Genomic DNA, 14,115 nt, shown 5'->3' on the forward strand with positions numbered 1-14,115 from the left:
GGGTCTTTTTTTTTTTTTTTTTAACTACTTACCAGAAAACTGATAGAGAACTAATTACTAAAATTCCTCTGGAGCTGGGGAAATGGCTCAGTTGGTAAAGTGTCTGCAATGCAAGCAAGAAGATCTGAGTTTGGATTCACCAGACTCACATTTAAAAAAAAAAAAAAAAGCTGATGTGAGGCCTTCATGTATAACACCGGTACTGGGGGTGGGGTTAGCAGAGAATGAGGATCCATGAAACTCATTGACCAGTTGGTTTTGCTGAACCAATGAGCTTCCAGGTCAGTCAGAAACCCTCCCTTTCAAAAATAAAGGTAGGGAGCAATTGAGGAAAGATATTTGATGTCCACTGTGGTCTCCACAAGCAGACACACACACAGAGTTTATATGCCATATCACAAACACACACACACACACACACACACACACACACACATACACGCACACACACAAACACTGTTCATATTAACCACAATATTAATATTAAATATATTAATAAATGAATTTCTCTGTAATACCTTGCTTTTTAATTTTGAAAAATAGCATTATCATCTATGTCAAGAGTTTCTAAAGCTGTGTATATAAAACGCTCAACATGCTGTCCAACACGTGGGAGGAACTGAATAATCAGGATCTATTATTATCCATAGACAAGCGGCTGTTGTCTACCTGTTGCTGTTGAGTCAGACGATCGCAAAGAAACCAGGCCAACCAGTCTGCAGGTATTTTGACACTAACACTCAGTGGCTCTCCTATCCTCATTTCTCTACTGCCAAGCCTCAGAGACACAAGTCTTTCTTTGTTCCACTCCATAGTCTGTTGGCTGCAGCCCAAGTGAGCAGCTACACCCCAAGCCATGAGCCTGGATGACACAGAAGGCTCAGAAAACCATGAGACCCTTGCAACAATAAAGTCAGTTTCGGTCTGATAGGCTGCAACAAGGTCCTTGGAGACTTGCTGTGGCTTTCCAGGCATGGTACTGTCAATTTGTGATAAACCGTTGCCTGATAGCTCTTCTCAGAGGAACTCGAAACTTCAGAGCCTCATTCAGAAACTCCATCTTCACTCCCATCACCCCGGTGCCTCCTGTCGCTTCCGGCTGCAAAAGTTTGGTCAAAGGAAATCTTGCAAAGAATTCTGTCCACAACAGAGTCTTTATTCAGGGAAAACAAATGGAAAGGGAACTTGGCCGGAACTCTAATAGAGGATTGGTCTGTGTTCATCATGGCTGTCCCATGATTTGGTAGAACTTTAGGGAAGTTTGAAAGCACGGCATTGAACTGAAAACAGAGTTCTTGCCTCATGGGAGTTCTCCTGAGGGTGGTGCACTTAATGTAAAGAGAGACAGTCCTCAAACAACCAATAATGTTTACTCCAATAGGAATATGTGTAAACTGGCTGTATTCAGGAGGCTGATGCCAGGAGAAGCATTTTAAAAGCCTAAAAGGAGAAATTTACACAGGTTACCTGGACACCAAGTTCTTTGATCATGGAGGCCCCAGCAGGAGTTTGCCTCAGCCGGTGGCTAGAAGTGCCATCGGTAGCTGGACAAGTGTTCTATACATGGGACCTCTCTGAATTGCTGCAACCTTAAACAATGTAAAAGACATGCACTGTTACATGGATGGATATACACAGGAAGACACGTTCAAAACACAGGGTGAGTGTAGACGGAGAAAGCTGTGTTGGTCCTTGAGAAAGCCCTGAAAAAAAGTCAATATCTCAAACAGACCTGGACAATTTCCAAGTTTTCCTGGAATTTGGAGAACTCCCTTTGTATTTACCAGATGATCCTGGAAAAATTATGCTCCCTTTCTTGGGGTTTATTAATTTCCTTGTTTTATTAATAAAAGAATATAAAAATAGATTCAAGCAGAAGGCTGAATTTTATTAGAGTTTAAAAGAACACACCAGGGTAGGAAAGCGGTAAGATCGCAGGAGCTGCCCAGGGGAGGTGACAGGACAGGAGGGAAGGGGGCTGTTACATTGTTAACGGCACAGACATCACTAGTAGGCTTTTTTTCTCCCTCAGTGACACAGACAGGCCAGATCAGACCAGATTAAAAGTAGATAAAGGCAGGTTTATCAGGAGACAGCTCTCCAGTGGTTTCACAGTTCTCACAGGTGAAGCTCAGGGAAGTCACCCATGGAAGGAGGTTCATGGAAGGAGGTTTTATGGGTCTTGGGTTTGGGAGGTGACAATGTGAGCTAAGAGCCAGGATTATGCTCATATGTGGTCAGAAACAGAGCCCCTGGGTGGGCACTCTTGGGTAGTTTGCCGAGAACACGTAGACCAAGAGTGATGACATGATGGTCCAAAGCTTTCTCCAAGTTGGGGCAGGGGTGGGAGGATGGGGTTTCTCAGCTTGTGCAGGGGGTGGGGCATGAGCGGGGGTTCCAGCCTAATAGTCCCAACATGGTGGTCTGTAGTATAGAAGGGGTTTTAGAGAAAAGTAAGGAAGCCCAAGGAACCAGTAAAAGCATAATTAGGTTCTGGTCCTCATCTAAATGAAAGAGACAGGGAAAAGATAAAGCTAGTCCTGACTCAGAGAGGCAGATCCATCCTACCTCACGGTGGCTCGACTTGTAAAGATTAGGTATCAGGTGGGGATTCTGGCAAAGAAAAGTACAATAAACATTTCATTAAAAGAAAGGTTATTCCACCTATCCCTTTAGCATGGCTTACAGTAAGCCTGTCTTCCTAGAGATGATCCCTTGGTCAGGTGATTAACATGGTCCTACTGGAATGTTAGGTCTCCATCCAGGCCAGGCTGTGTTTTTCACCAGAAGTCCTTTTTTCTTATTGGAACTTTATTGCTGATCTAACACTGACTCCAGGTTTGTTCAAATCCCTGCACAAAACTATTGCACTTCGGTGTCCCCCATTTTCACAGGGAAGGAGGCCTGGGGTTCCTCTGTGACGCTCCTGGAACTCTGCTCTCCTCTCTGGCTGCTAAGGATCTGACAAGCTCTCGTGATGCACCTCATTCAGTCCCCCTTGGGTCAAGGTATCCCCAGATTACAGCTAGGACCAGACTGGTACCACACCCCACTGAGGGTCCAGCTGGGTAGTGACATGATCTGGGGAGAAGAAAAGAAGAAGTGAGCAGTGGCTTGTGAAAATCCGAGACAGAAATAAAGGGAGGCATGACACTCAACATAGGAAGAAATTGCAACCCATTCCTACAGTATTATGTGCTGACGTGACTGTCACACAATCTTCAACTTTACAAAGGTACAGAGGTTCTTTAAAAAGATCCTGAAAGGATCCCATTTTGGAGAAGCTGGGGCATGTGTTTCTCAATCTAGCCAGTCTTTAGTGTTATCTACATTTCAGTCAACTTGCTTCTGTCTGTTCATATTGTTTTTTCAAGCAGAGGTGATCGTAGAGATAGATATAGACTGTTATGGAGATACATACTGGATGTATACAGACTGTGTGTGTATGTGCTGTCCATGCAGCCTGCTGCCTAAGGAGCTTTCTCTCCAGACAGTATAGCATACCCATGGAATGTGCTGACAGGGAAGATAGATCTCCAATTGTTTCCTACAAAATGCTTCTAGACCTGAGGTCTCAGTGCCTTGATCATGACCTAGAAAACAGGCTCTTACATGTCCTAAAAAAGAAGGTTCTAGAAGCTTGAGGCAGCCTGTTTTCAAAAAAAAGAAAAAGAAAAAGAAAGCAGATATTGGTTTGAAATTTAATTCTAGATCTAATTCTAAGAATGTGAATCGTAACTGGCAGTAGGAGGCTGCTCCTTCACTGGAGTGACGGAGAAAAAGGTTGGTCAGCTATAACCAACCCCTGTGCACATGCGCTGTTAGGGGAGTACAGAGCTGATTAATTAAAAACTCATTGGCTTTCACCACCATTCAAAATGAGAGTAAGAGGCAAAATAATATCAAGACTGACACAAGAGTTTTGGGACAAATAGAAGTTATATGTGCTACTTGCTATGCTGAAGTTGTAGGGCCATCTGGGTGTCTTAAAAACATTTTCACGAAAAGCCTTACCTTAAAAGAATTATTGCCAACTTTCCAGGTTCGTCTTTCTAAGTGAATTAATAATAAATAAGGGGTTTTGACTTAAAATTTAGGAAAAGATTAAAAATATTCATGTTCTTAAAGCCAGCCCAGTTTAACAGTTTTATATGACACTTACCTGGGGTTGTTTCTAGGTTAGAGCCAAGAAAGTTTTTGCGTTCATTTGCCTAGATAAAGTGTGCTAAAGATGACTGTGAATATTCTCTATCTGGAAAGTTGCTGCACTTCAGTTTTACTTCAAGCAAAAAGGTTACCCCAACGGGGAAAAGAAAGCTCCCTTCAGGGTGTGTCCCAAAAAACATGGATATCAGCTATTTATCCAAACAATCTCTGTATAGTGTGTAGTGTAAGTACTATAAATCCGTTGGAAGTGTATATTAATTGTCTGTGGTTGCATTAAAAACTTACCCCCAAATTTAGGAGCTTAAAACAACCATTATCTCACAGAGTCTTGAAGGTCAAGAACCCAGGAGTACCATCAGGTGGATGCTGGTGACGCAGGAGATCATTGTCAAACTATCACCTGAGGCTGGAGTCATCTGAAGGGTTAGCAGAGACTCCCCAGTTTGTTCACATAGCCCCTGACAGAGTGACTGAAAAGAGACCAAAAGGAAACCATGGTGTCTTGGAAACGACATAACATCTCTTCCTGTCTTTCTTTAATGCAGATGAGTTCCCATACAGTGTGTGTCTTAGGGTTTTACTGCTGTGAAGAGACACCATGACCAAGGCAACTCTTATAAGGACAACAATTAATTGGGGCTGGCTTATAGGTTCTGAAGTTCAGTCCATTATCATCAAGGCAGGAGCATGGCAGTGTATAGGCACCACAGTGGAGGAGGAGCTAAGAGTTCTACATCTTTGTCTGAAGGCCACTAGGAGACTTATTTCCAGGCAGCTAGAATGAGGGTCTTAAAACTCATGCCCACAGTGACACACTTTAACAAGACCACATCTACTCCGACTTTTTAATAGTGCTACTCCCTAGACCAAGCATATTCAAACCACCACAGTGTGGCAGGGGACAATACAGTGTATAAGTACCAGTAGAAGGCCATGTTAGAGTCTGGCAGTCAGAGTCTGCCCTCAGGCCCTTAGGAGTCATGTCTCTCCCACATATAAAACACATTTACTCCACTCTGCTAAAATTCTTATTTTATAATAGTGTCAGCTCAAGAATCAGAGTCTTGTCATTTTAATCGTGTCCAATTGCATACATGGTTCTTCTTGAGTGTTAGCTATTTTACCCACTGTGGTGACAAAAAATAACAGACAAAATGAATATAAGGAAGAAAAGAGTTACCCTGATTCATCATGGTGGGGATACATGGTGGCAGGGGGTAAGGCGCTGGTCATACCAAGGGTCAGAGAGCAATGAATACTGTTGCTCAGCTCAGCTTCTCATTTTTGTCTAGTCTTGGACCCTAGCCCATGGAATGGTACCATTCCTACCTCCATTATCCTAATCTAGAAACGTCTTCACAGTTGTGCCCACAGCTTTGTCTCCTAGGCAATTCTAGGGAGTGTTATATGGACAACCCAAAAAAACCATCGCAAGTGCAATTCCCCCTGGACCAGGGAACATGCAAACACTGACCCTACAATGTTGGATCAGGAATAGAATAAACATCACATGTATTAATATTCTAAAGGAGATGAATTGGGACAGCTCTCAAATCCAACCAAGAAATATTGAATTCCGGGCTGGAGAGATGGCTCAGTGGTTAAGAGCACCAACTGCTCTTCCAGAGGTCCTGAGTTCAATTCCCAGCAACCACATAGTGACTGACAACCATCTAATGGGATCTAGTGCCCTCTTCTGGTGTGTCTGAAGACAGGAACAGTGTACTTATGTATAATAAATAAATAAATCTTTAAAAAAAAAGAAAAAAAATGTTGAATTCCTGTAAGACTTAGTCCTAACCTGGGATTATCTTATGCTTCTGACTATACCTTCTGAGTTACACTTCCTTTTTCATAGAATGTAGTATATGGACACCAATATTTTCTGAGCTTTCAGTACAATAAAGATAGAATGGGTATAGAATGGGTATGCCTTGACTGTCTCTACCCCTTGGGGTTCTTATTAGAAAGATGTCTTCTGATTTTAATTTTTTAAAATTTTCATGAATCTCCTGTGACTTTTATCTGGTGGATTCCATTAGACAAATGTCACACAAATATGCCTGCAAGATATTAAATCCCTTTTTCATCTTGTGATTCTGTGAAAGGCAATGTTCTTAAGCTTCTTAGAAGCCCTACTTTGAGAGGATCTATGAATCATAGCCTTAATTGGTTTGAAGGGTGATTCTCCCACAAAGGTTCATATATTAAATGCTTAGTCTCCAGAGTGGTACGATTAGGAGGTAGTAAAGCCTTTATAAACTGGGGATTAGCGAGAGATCTTTAGATCATTGGAGGCATCCTTGTTTTCATTCTCTGGGTCTCCAGTCATCTGTCTGCTTCTAACACATGCCCACCATAGTCCACCATGAAGTGAGGTAGTAAATGGACCATCAAAACTCTAAGCTAAATATACCATTTTCTTTTTATATGCTGTCTACCTTGACTATTTCTCTGTAGTAACGCAAAGCTGACTAATACAACAGTCTTTTGTGTGATGTGGTGCTCCTTAGGCATTCTCTTGATGACTTCGAGATCATAGCAAAGAATTTATAGTCCCTCCCTCAGCTTCAACTTTTGGCCGTGTTACCGTGACAATGCCCTGGATTTAACCTTTGCTTTTAAGGCATTTCTTAATTTTAAAAATCTTTTACCATCTCTAGAGACTGCAATTCTTCAAGTCCTGGCTCCTACCTAGTTAGCGTACCTTTAACTTACCTCTCTCCACATGTCTTAGAAAGGGCTAAGGGAAGCCATATGGTACCTTTAACAGGCTGTCTCGAAATCCCCTCAGCTGGTTCACCCAGTTCTTTATTTACATGTTCTGTTTTACACATCAATGCACACAACGCTGTTTTTAAGATTTCTGGCTCTACCTCATAGGATTCTAAGACCTGTTTTCAATACAGTTTTTCTCATTTTATTTTAAACCTCAACTTCATGACTATGATCCTTAAATTCCTTCCACCTGCCTCCTTTGCCTAATTCCAAAGCCATGCCTACATTTTTGGCTAGTCTTCATGGTTGCCTATTGCAATATTACAAATCTCCCCAAAGTCTAGTATATTAAAATAATAAACACTTATTATCTCACACAAATTCCAAAGGGCCAGGAATAGTTTGGTTGTGATTTTTGGGCTTAGGGTATCTCATGGGCTTCAGTCATGTATAAGCCAAGGCTATTTTTGTCTTCTTGAGTGCAGCTGAAGGTTCCATTTCTAGTCTTACTTACAGGGGTGTTGGAAAAATGACTTCCTCATAGATTCCTATGCACAATACATAGCAATAAGACGGGGTGGTGGTGGTGGTGGATAACACATCTTTATAAACTCAGAAGATGGTGCACAGTGTTACAACTACAATATTACAGATAAGAAAATGGGGAGGGTGTGAATACCTGAAGTTGAGATTATTGGGGGATAATTTTGGAGGACATCACAGGGTAAAATGTCTCTCTTCCCAGGGCCCTATGAAAAGTAGTTGCAATGCAAGAATGAAGCAGAGAAGTCAAGATCCTAACTTACTTACTGAAAAAGCTCCTTGGAGGAGGCTTAGATGTGTGGATGCAAAGCACATCAATACTTGACCTCAGGGTTAGAATTAGCTATCCAAATAGGGAAGTACAAGACAGATTTTTTTTGCCTAATCTAGAGTTTATTACATAGACAGCAAGACGAAATTTACCTTTGATGATTAGGAGCAAGCTCTAACAGTAGGGTAAGTCAGAAAGAGGACTGGGAGAGGACAATGGCATGCCTCTCTCCTTCCACAAGAACAGGAATCTGGAGGTTTCCTCCAGCAGATCATAGAAAGTGTAACTTGGTTCTCACAGTTGAGCATGCCCAATACGGGGCCCCACCCCTCAGGGATTTGCATACCTTTACAAAGTCACAAGAAATGCTGACATAGCTGGTCTGAGAACCCTAGTTTAATATTAGCCGAACACCTACAATGCATAGGCATTTTAAATGACTGCCATTTTTTACTTGCAATCCCATTAGTCTTCATGACAATACAGGGCTGGGCTCTTCAACCTCTTTTCTGCATTAGACAGAAAAGGAGACCGAGGTGCAGAAGTGACGCAGTTGGTCCAAGTTTCTTCCCTCCTTGCCAGGCAGCACCAATTTTCCTACCAGGTCTGTCTCCAAAGTCTGTACTCTTTCTTCTGCACCAGCTTGTCTTCAGTTACTAAGAACTGAGTATTGACAGAAGCCTGAGACTAAACAAGAATTTCCTAGAGCTATTTTCTACCAGCTCCACTTCGTATCTTCCTAGCTTGTGGTCTCAAATACAACCTGCTCCATTTCACTTTGCAAAGCAAATTGTAGGGCTGAGGAAATGGCTCAGTCAGGAAAGTGCATGTAGTATAAGCCTAAGCACCCGAGTTGGATCTCCAGTACCCATGAACAAAACCGATCATGATGGCAGGTGCCTATAATACCACCACTGAGGAGACAGGAAGATAGAGCTCTAGAGCTCGCTGGCCAGTCAACCTAGCCAAAGTTGGGAGCCCAAGACCCCAAAGAGAGACGCTGTTTCAGTTATTAACCCTTATTAACCCTAAATAATAATACCCGAGGCTGACCTCTGGACTCTACAAGCACACACACACACACACACACACACACACACACACACACACACACCCTACATGGTGTATATTCTGCACAACATAGTCAATTTGATCTTGTATCCATCCATGTATGGCAGAGGTAAATGAATGTGTTTATCGCTTCTCACTGCCCAGAAGGTGGACTCTGCAATATTTACAGCCTGCTTTGCCTTCTGACACCATTGGGCTTATTCTCTCTAGTAAACAGAGAATGGAAGAATCTTCAATTCCCTTCCTGAAGGGTCAGCTCAGACTGAATGCCATCCTTCACAAAGGCCTCAAACCCCGTAAAAGCCACTGCTCTTAAGTTCTCTGAAACAGCTTCTATCTCTGTCATTTAGACATAAGGGTTACCCCAGCCCTCAGAGTTCTGCACTATCCATGTGGGTTTGTTCCTCTTTTGTGCTTACACTTTTGTGTATAAGACTCCCCTCTTGCATATTCCTGACTTGGATTCATTATTTCCTTAAACCCCTCCGTGAACATCTCCCTAAATATAGTTAAGAAGAGTGTTGCTTTCCTGAATCCAGCCCAGGTGACTTAGTTTCAGATTCCTGCCTTCCTTCTGGAACTGGGTAAGTCCATGGAATCCCTGCTACTGTCCAGATGATCAGACCTCCACCAGCACTCTTGATTTAAAGGTGCAAAACACCTGCGTCTGTCATATGTTTATTTTGTAGGTAGACCAGATGGCAGAAGAACTTGGAAGGTTCTGCTGGCAGAAGTCCTATCATCAAAATTCCTGCTGTGTTTTGGAACCCTACAATTTTCTCCCTTACACCAGCCATTTATTCTAACAACAGGTAAACTATCCCTGAAAGGAAAACAGAGATAAAATTGTCAGTCAAAGATTTTTGTGCTAAATGAGTTTCAGCTGTTTCCTATTTTGGCAGTCAGCTGCAAGCTGGGTTTGACAAAAGGAAATGGGAAGTCTAGATTTCAGAACAGTGGTGCTCAAGGTGTGGGGAGAGGGTGGTCTTCTCTCAAAGGCATCTTTGGGAGAGGGGTTAGATCTTGAACTGTAGATCAAGGGTCAGGTTGCTTATCTGCCTGCTATGAAAGAGATGATCCCAAACAACAGGGAAGAACCCTGCAGGAACTTTAATGTTCTAAGAAATTTATGTCGCTGAAAAAACCTATATGTAATTATCTAAGCAATTGTGTTTTGTTTTATAGAAGGTAGAGAGAGGCAGGCAAGGGAGTGGTGAACATTTGTGTATGTGCAACTTTACTGTTCACTGAAATCCCCATCAGATTTAAGTGCCATATAAATGGATGCAATTGCAGCATGTGTCCTGATGTTTTGTTTAAATTTTACTAAGATGGTCGTGATTTGTGGAAGGTAGTACCACCTACCCTCATTCTATATGAGTAGGTGTAACATTTAAGACAATTCTATAAAAGTATTTAGTTCCTGACAGTCAGCTTTATTATTTGTTAGTCCTGTGATGTTGTAGTCTCTTGTGAAGTGGTGATGGACTTTATGACATGGTTTCATGTAGCCTAGGTTGGCCTCCAACACACTATCTAGCAGAGGCTGGCCTTGAATGCATTTCTCCACTTCCAAGAGCTAAGACTACAGGTATGTACCACCATTATCCCGAGGAATTGCATTCTACTGTACATAATGAGATCTATAAAGAAAATATCCCAATCGGGAAAGGGATTAACATCTGAAATGCAAATAAACATTATCCAACTTTAAAAAAGAAAATATCCCTACATATAACATTAAAAATCAACAATATACTAATGAGAATATATATGTTTATATGTACATACATGCGGATATATGAAAACAGTTGAAATATTTCTTTTCAGAGCCTGGAAAGATGGTACAGTTGCTAAAGTGCTTGACATGCGAGCGTTAAGGACCTGAGCCTGGATCCCAGGACACATGTAAGAAGCTGAGTACAATGGTGCACACCTGTGATTCCAGCACTGGGGCAGCAGAGCCAGGAGCATCCCTCAAGCTTTCTAACTCAGGTTCAGTGAAAGGCCCTGTGTCAAAGGAAAAAAGAAAAGAAAGCGAAGAAAAAGTGAAGACTGAGGAAGACGACTGACAAACTAACTCTAGTCTCTACCCTCCCACAACTCCCCCACGTATATGTGTATCCACAGATGAGCTTATACCACATACATACATACATACATACATACATACATACATACATACATACATAAATGGATACATACATGCATTCATACTTCTTTCCAGAATAGTTGAAGGGATATCGTAAAGTAATTACTATAGAAATTGGCTCAAGATGTTGTAGATTTGAGATTCACACTTAGACCTCTGTGTTCTAGTGGCTGAGGATGCCATAGAGAAGGTCCTCTGAAGGAAAATTCCCTTTGGGGAGAAGTTGTCATGAAAAAAGTTGTGTGGAAAGAAGCAAAGGGAAGACTGTTGTGCACAAGGGGCCTTCTGACACATAAAAGACCTAGGAGTCTCAGTGAACCACATTCGCTGTTAATACTACCTGTTGTTAGTTTGTAGGCTTATGTTAAGACCCTGTCACATTTGCCTCTTCTTTAATCTGATATAAAAAAAATGTTCAATGAACGTCAAAGAGTCACTCAAACAAAAACCTACCATAAAGTTTCTAGGGTTTATTTCTTAAGACTCTGTTTAACAAATAATTATTTGTAACTTCTTTGCAGTGTAATTTTATCATATTTTGGAACTTTGGTGCCTACAATTTTCAATATAACTGAATCTGTATAAGTACTGTAGGCACTCATGTAGAAGGTTATCTGGCCAAATAAGAAACTGGCTTACCTTCCTTCTTTTCTTTACATTTTGCTTATTTACAAGTTGAGATACCTTTGATGACTTTTCACTCTTACACTAGATACATTGATACAATGTGGCTTACCATTTGTGCCTTCTTACTGAAATTCAGCCTGTTTATGGAATTCCTGCTGCTGTCCAGAAGGTCAGACCTCCACCAGTGCTTTTGGCTTTAAGGTACAAAACACTTCCTTCTGGCCCCAGGCTTGCTATGTAGGTAGACTACTAGACCAAACGACATGAGGAGAACTTGGAAGGTACTACTGGCAGAATTCCTGTCATTAAACTTCCTGTTGTATTTAAACCCCACAATTTTATGCCTTGTGGTGGTCTGAATATGCTTAGCCCATAGGAAGTGACACTACTAGGAGGTGTGGCCTTATTGGAGAAGGTGTAGCCTTGTTGAAGGAAGTGTGTGACTGTGGGGGTGGGCTTTGGAGGTCTCCCCCTATGCTCAGGCTCCACCCGGGCTAGAAGCCAATCTTTACCTATTTGCCTTCAGATCAAGATGTAGAACTCTCTGCTCTTCTAGCACTGTGTCTCCCTGGATGCTGCCATGCTTCCTGCTATGATGATTATGGACTAAACCTATAAACCTATAAGCCAGCCCCAATTAAATGTTTGCTTTTATAAGAGTTGCCTTGATCATGTTGTCTCTTCACACGGATGGAAATCCAAACTAAGAAAGGCCTTATACCAGCTGTTTATTCTAACGCTTTAACAGTAATAAAAAGCCTGTTTTAGTTTTAAAAAAAAAAGTAATAAAAGCTGAATGGATACTGTGCTCAACTGTACTCATTTCCCTGACTCCCTCTTAGCTGTGTCTTCGCTCTCAGGATTTTCCCTGATACTCCCATTTCCATCCTTCATATTTTTCCTTAGGATCTAATGCACCCAATGAGCTATATTAATGTACAATGAGCTACAAGCAATGGCAACTGTTTGATTGCTTACTTGTTATTCCTACTAGGCCCTTGAGGCTTATCATCCTTTCTCACATGCCAGCCCCTGACAATAGTTTGTCAGTGCTTTGTTGCTTGGCAACATTGACTCGCTGCTGACTATTCCAACGAAGAGGCAAGATCAGGTGCTTTTCCCACATAGCTTTGGTCCATTATTCTGTTTCAGCACCACTGAACGGGTAAGTTACTTAAAAGGGGGACGGTAATTTGGTTCCTGCTTGAGGGTCCAGACTTGAGGGATTGTGCCTGGTGTTAACATTATTTTTTTCAATTTAGTTTTAGATTTCTATATTGATTGATTTTTTTCATGAGAGTGGGTACACCACAGCACATGGGTGGAGATCAGAGGACAACTTGTGACAGTTAGTCCTCACATTCTACCGTATGGGTTCTGGGGTTTGAATCGTAGTTAACAGACTTGGTAGCAAGTTTCTTTAGCTGCTGAGCCATCTCGCTAGCCACAGTGATGACATTCCTAGGGGACTCCAGCAAGAGTGTGGGCATCAAATGGAGAGACAGGATATGCGGAAGACTTAGTTAGACAGGTTTTTTTTTGTTTTTTTTTTTACAGCAGCCTTACTATCAAAATAGCACATTAACTTTTCACACTCATTAAGTCACTACTTGCATGAATGGGTTAATCCATTCGTGAGGGTAGAAACCTAGTCACTTCTTTTTTATTCCTGCATTTATTTTAATTATGTGCACATATGTGGGGGTTGTGCATATAAATTCCCAGGGTGCATAGAGGCCATAAGAGGGTGTTGGATACCCTGGAGCTGCAATTACAGGCAATTGTGAGACACACCTTATGGCTATGAGGAACCAAACTCCCATTCCCTGCCAGGCCAGAACATACTCTTTACCACTGAGTTGTCTCTCTAGCCCCCACAAGCATCATCTCTTAAGTCATATTTGGTCCTACATTTTAACATATCATGATGGGGATTAGACTTCAACCTAAATTTCAGAGGGGACAAACCATAGCCTGCCTGGTCCCCACTGAGCACCATCTGTGCAAGTCCCATGCTTCTTTCACTTTCTCCTCAAACCCTAAACCTTCTCTGCCTTATCTATCAACATGACCTCCACTGAGTTTGGACTTGGTGTTTAACCAATTCTAAGTCACTTGTTTGACTGTCCTGTTTAGTATAAAGGGTCTTAATTTTAGCACTCAGGGCCTTCTTCCCTCAAGAGTTCCTAGTTCAAGCGGTCTGAAGTGGAGCTGAAGAATTTTTTTTTCCACAAAATGTTTTATTTATTTATTTTTGAATTTCATAGCTTCTATTCCATGAATGCAAATATTTTCATTTCAACATATCTCTAAAGTAAAATTATTTCCAGGAGTCACTTATGAAAACAATATTTGATCCTTAAAAGCTCAAGACCATAAATCAAATATATAATTTAATTAGTGTGATGATTTATGTGTCCAATTCCTTATAGTGTTCTGATGCATATGTAGGGAAGAGCTTATTTGAACTATACAAAGACCCTGTAGATTGGAGAATTGGTAATTAGTGTCTTACCTAATGTAAAGGACCTGATACAACTAGAGCACCCCTGAAGCAGGGTGGGAC

General features: G+C 41.5%; 1 long non-coding RNA gene across 3 annotated transcripts in view; it reads right to left on the bottom strand.

Annotated features, from left to right (window-relative positions):
• The window catches only part of LOC120100714 (uncharacterized), a 71,610-nt gene that overhangs the window by 16,676 nt on the left and 40,819 nt on the right, over positions 1-14,115 (bottom strand). The window contains exon 3 of one of the 3 annotated variants that reach the window (XR_010064098.1): positions 10,707-10,780. The exons of 1 other annotated variant lie outside the window; for it this stretch is intronic. This is a non-coding gene — a long non-coding RNA (uncharacterized LOC120100714). Of the gene's footprint in view, positions 1-32; positions 10,781-14,115 lie in introns of all 3 variants that reach the window. One more of the 3 variants, XR_010064099.1, reaches the window with a different exon arrangement.

The sequence above is a fragment of the Rattus norvegicus genome, chromosome 2 (genome assembly GCF_036323735.1).
Source record: "Rattus norvegicus strain BN/NHsdMcwi chromosome 2, GRCr8, whole genome shotgun sequence".
In the NCBI taxonomy this organism is placed as follows: domain Eukaryota; kingdom Metazoa; phylum Chordata; class Mammalia; order Rodentia; family Muridae; genus Rattus; species Rattus norvegicus.